This window comes from Etheostoma spectabile, chromosome 11 (assembly GCF_008692095.1).
Source record: "Etheostoma spectabile isolate EspeVRDwgs_2016 chromosome 11, UIUC_Espe_1.0, whole genome shotgun sequence".
NCBI lineage: Eukaryota > Metazoa > Chordata > Actinopteri > Perciformes > Percidae > Etheostoma > Etheostoma spectabile.
In genome coordinates, this window is record NC_045743.1 from 19,658,084 (window position 1) to 19,663,606 (window position 5,523).

At 46.1% G+C, this 5,523-nt stretch overlaps 1 pseudogene; it reads right to left on the reverse strand.

The window, feature by feature from the left end:
* Positions 1-2,782: 2,782 nt before the first annotated feature.
* LOC116697906 (dual specificity protein phosphatase 19-like) overlaps positions 2,783-5,523 on the reverse strand; it is a 40,866-nt pseudogene continuing 38,125 nt past the window's right edge.

Below are 5,523 nucleotides of genomic sequence, written 5' to 3' on the forward strand. Positions count from 1 at the left end.
GTGTGTGTGTGTGTGTGTGTGTGTGTGTTTGTCACAGTAATATATTCGGGCCTTTGTTTTTCAACAGGCTTTCGAGGCAACAAGTAGGACAACATGCGCAGAACTGAGATTTATTTTTAGATATTCATCTGACAGAACCTATAAAACACTATTTTTTATTCATTTTAATTTTAACGATGTCACAAAGCTCCCCTCCAGACATGTTTCAGGAAAAATAAAAATGAATTTGCACTGTAAAGTGTCTAACATGGTTATTCCCTAAGTTCAAGTAACAAGTTAAAAATGATCTTAAAACTACAGTCTTTATTAAAAAATAGGAAACAAAAGTCCTGCCGAAAAACGTCCCGGAAAATGAATCAAATTAGTCATATGAAAAATATCTTTTTCCTACTTGCTTTCATTCTTTCAATCAATTTGCATTAGTGTACAGCTTAGAAACTTGACTCAGACAACGACTAACCATTCAAACTGGCAAGTGTCTGAACTTTGACCCATTTCACTTTATTTTACCTTTTTTTTTTTTTTTTAAACAGCAAGATTGAGATTTTTTTTGTTTATTTGCTTTTTTTAAGCACAGTATACACACTGCTCACGTGATGTCAAAACTATTCCATGGATAAATGCATAAATATTAGAATGATAAGGAGCATGAAGGATATTTTTAAAGTCTTTATATTTGAGAGAGGTAGAAAGTGTCTGACCTGTCACTGTCTGAACCGGAGACTCCTCACGTGGCGTCACCGTTACTGCCACTCTCTTTCTGTCCAGGGTGGAGCAGAAGGAGCCCATTGTCAGCAGGAGCCAGAGGAGGAGAAGGATGCTCTGTGTCTTTTTCACACATCGGAGAGACATCTTCCTCCTGCGTCCGTCCACATCTCTCCGGGCTCCGAGCTCCGTCTCTTTGAGGGCTGCTGTCTCTCTGCAGACTCACGGGTCTTCAGAGGTCTCTTGCCCTTTTAAGCTGAAGGGTCAGTGTGCGTGTGTGTGTATGCAAGGGCGTAGGGTGACATGGGGGGGGCGGCGGCACACATTATCCTGTGAAACCAGCTCCCAGTCTGGATCCGGGAGGCAGAAACCGCTACTTCTTCTTATAATAGCTTATATTTAGGGAGTGATGAGTTGCAGTGTTCAGCCAGACCGGCGGGGGGTATGGCTGCAGACGCAGCACCCCTTCTTCTCCCTGCTTCTCTTCATAGTTGTCAGATGAATCTCCCATATAATCAATGATATAATCAAAGCAGAGGGAGGCAGGCCAGTAAAGCCGGATCCGGTTAGGGAGAGTTCTAGCCCGACCAGGCTCCTCTCCTTAACCTGTCTCTCTTAGTTATGCTGTTATAGTTCTAGACTGACGGGGGGGATTTCCGTCCTTTGACACACTGAGCTCCTCTTTCAAAGTCCTGCTACGCTCTGCAGTGCCCTGCTACGCCTTGCTATGCTCTGCAGTGCCCTGCTACGTCCTGCTACACCCTGCTATGCTTTGCAGTGCCCTGCTATGCTCTGCAGTGCCTTGCTACATCCTGCTGCGTCATGCAACATCCTGCTATGCTCTGCGCTGCCCTGCTACGTCCAGCCATGTCATGCAAAGTCCTGCTATGCTCTGCAGTGCCCTGCTATGCTCTGCACTGCCCTGCTACGTCCAGCCATGTCATGCAACGTCCTGCTATGCTCTGCGCTGCCCTGCTACGTCCAGCCATGTCATGCAACGTCCTGCTATGCTCTGCAGTGCCCTGCTACGCCCTGCTATGCTCTGCAGTGCCCTGCTACGTCCTGCTACACCCTGCTATGCTTTGCAGTGCCCTGCTACGCCCTGCTATATTCTGCAGTGTCCTGCTACGCCCTGCTATGGTCTGCAGTGCCCTGCTACGTCCTGCTACACCCTGCTATGCTCTGCAGTGCCCTGCTACGCCCTGCTAGCTCTGCAGTGCCCTGCTACGTCCTGCTACACCCTGCTATGCTTTGCAGTGCCCTGCTACGCCCTGCTATATTCTGCAGTGTCCTGCTACGCCCTGCTATGGTCTGCAGTGCCCTGCTACGTCCTGCTACACCCTGCTATGCTCTGCAGTGCCCTGCTACGCCCTGCTTGCTCTGCAGTGCCCTGCTACGTCCTGCTACAACCCTCGTATGCTTTCTGCAGTGCCCTGCTACTCCTGCTATATTCGGCAGTTGTCTGCACGGCCCTGCTATGCTCTGCAGTGCCCTGCTACGCCCTGCTATGCTCTGCAGTGCCCTGCTACACTCTGCAATGCTCTGCAGTGCCCTGCTACACTCTGCTGTTCTCTGCAGTGCCCTGCTATGTCATGAACTACTAGCTCAGAGTAAATTCTTTCAGGAAGACCTAACACTTAATCACTGCTCTCTCAGATCAGCTGTTGGAGACGTTCACCTTCCTGTTAAACCAAACAGAATCTGCCACTAATTCCAAGGGTCAGTCATCACAACCCTGCATTAAATCTCTTTCTCTCCCTGCTGCCGTCCGCTGTCATTTCAGGCCAAGCGTGCAACCCTCCACCTCCCCTTCCACCTCCAGTCATCGTAACCCAAAGGCACCCTGGGACTTCCTCCTGCATGCTGGACGCTCTGTCCACTCCTTTGGTCTGGTCTTCGGGCCGCCACCTCCAGTGTCTGTACTCCATCGGGGGGGGAATTGTCTTGGCTTCTTTACCCCTTTTACAAATAATTCTATAACGATGGAGTCTAAGCTCCAAAGACTGTACATTTTATTATGCCTATATTCAATAAACCTTTGCATATCTGCAAACAAGTCTCTCCTGATTGAAATAACAGTGAGCTGCAAACGTTTCTGCTTCTGTCATTGAAGTTTTTATTCATTTTTATGTTTAGAAATTAAACATGCTGGAGTTTGTAGCCACCAGGGAATGGGTTCAAATGCAGAGGAGGCACCCCCCCCGAGATTAAATCTAATTTAACAAAACACAGAGATGACTCAAAGAACAACAGCACCAAAACACGAAGAAGACATCGTCAAAAATAACACGTAGGCAAGAAAATAATGTCTTTTTGTCTCAAAACTAAAGACTATTTTAGGTTTAAGTCATGTGCAGTATTTTCTATCAACCTGTCGAATCATCTGGTCTGATTATTCTGGACAATATAACAAGAAATGGAAAAAATAAGATCTGTGAAAATCTTAAATATGACTTATTGTTAAACCTTTTTCATTAAAATCAAACTATTTTTGATTCTTAAACTGTCTGACCACCTCGAGCATTTCTGATGCTGCCTCAGTGTTTGGAACCGTTGATCGTCGGTGTTTTGTAGCTCCGCAGTTGTTCCAGGAAGCCGGGATTGGGAGACGAGGCGCCCCGAACCGATTTGACCAATGAGAGGGCGTCGGCGAACGTCTGCCCTTCGCATGACATCAGGTAGCCAATGATCACGGCCGGCGCCCGGGACACGCCGGCGTTACAGTGGACCAACACCACGCCTTTCTGGAGGAGAAACAGAAGCAAACGTTGATATTAATATATTGATCAGTTGATTTCAGCCACTTGGGGGCAGAAAATGGGAAAGAGATATTTTATAGTCAAAACTTAAAGCTACTACAGTCATTAAATCTGAGAAAAGTCTTTTAGTTTACTTCATTCAGTTAGGTGCTGCACCTAAACCTTATAATGGCAGGAAAACATTGGCAAAGGACCTGAATGATAAAATAGATAGAAAGGCCCGTGGTCATTTGATTGGTAGACAACAAAATGGCCATTTCTGTTAGTTGTCATAGTGACATTACGTATCAGTAAACTGTGTCGCAGCTCGCTGGGAAGAGAGCCGGCAACGCTCGGGAGATGTTCTCCGAGCTGCAGGGAGTGAAGAGGAACAGTTAGACCCAGCGGGGGCGGGTCAACAGACCGCTAACGTTAGGCCCAACGGCTATTTTACCTTTGGTGGAGGAGATCTGGGTTCAATTCCCACTGAGATGCATCAACCAATGTGTTCTTGAGCAAGACACTTAACCCCTAGTTCCTCCAGAGTCGTGCAACCTCTGACATATATACAGCAGCAATTGTAAATCCCTTTGGATTAAAGTGTCAGCTAAATCAGGGGTTCCCAAAACGTTCAGCCCACGACCCCCAAAGTAACGGTGCAAGTGACTCGCGACCCCCCCACTATAAATGTATATAAACATTGTGCGCAACGGCGCACTCACTATAGACGTATCCAAACACAAGCATGTTGACAACACAAAATAACACAACAGTTTTATCTTGTGTTAAAATCATGGCTAACATTAACTATTTTTAATGGTTTTCAATTTTTATTTTAATTCTGGAAATCAACTTGCGACCCCCCCTCTCTGGCTTGCGACCCCCCTGCGGGTCCCGACCCCCACTTTGGGAATCACGGAGCTAAATGACATGTAATGTAATCTGAAAGAGGATTTATTTTTATGGAGTGAAAGGAATAGTTATTTATAATGAATAAGAAAGGATTAAAAGGAATTTTAATTTAGCAAATTTAGATCTGATAGATTTATGCCATTTTTTACTTTTTACTTATGTTTGTTCATAATAGGTGTATTTTTTTGCCTTTTTGAGTTTAAAAATGTTAACTAAACTGATTCCTTAAGTATTATAAATATTATTATTAGCCGTGGTCCTGCTCTGCACCCTGCTACAATGGTTCTACGTCCTTCTAATCATAGTTCCATTATCTTTTTTGTGACTATTATTACCACTGTTCAACACACACCCAACCAATGCCCTGCTATGTTCTGCTATGCCCTGCAGTGCCCTGCTATGCCCTGCTTTGTCCACCTATGCCCTGCTATGCCCTGCTACATCCTGCTATGCCCTGCTATGCCCTGCTTTGTCCACCTATGCCCTGCTATGCCCTGCTACATCCTGCTATGCCCTGCTACATCCTTCTATGCCCCGCTATGTCCACCTATGCCCTGCTATGTCCACCTATGCCCTGCTACATCTTGCTATGCCCTGCTACATCCTGCTATGCCCCGCTATGTCCACCTATGCCCTGCTATGTCCACCTATGCCCTGCTACATTCTGCTATGCCCTGCTACGTCCAGATTAGCCCTGCTAAGCCCACCTTGGCCCTGCTAAGCCCACCTATGCCCAGCTATGCCACGCGACATCCTGCTATACCCTGCTACGTCCAGATATGCCCTGCTAAGCCCACCTATGCCCTGCAACGCCCTACAACGCCATTAACTACTACAACTGCTATTTCTAGTCATAGTTCCATTATCTTTATTGTGACTATTATTGCCACTGTTCACACCCCCAATCGGCACCGTCAGACACCGCCTACCACGAGCCTGGGTCTGCCTGAGGTTTCTCCCTAAAAGGGAGTTTTTCCTTGCCACTGTTGCACTAAATGCTTGCTCTTGGAGGAATCACTGAAATTGTTCTTTGTAAGTTATAAATTACAGTGTGTTCTAGACCTACTTCATCTTTAAAGTGAGTTGAGATAACTCTTGTTATGTGATACTATAAATACAATTAAATTGAACTTCTTCCACCACTGACCCGGAGCAGTGAGAGGCAACA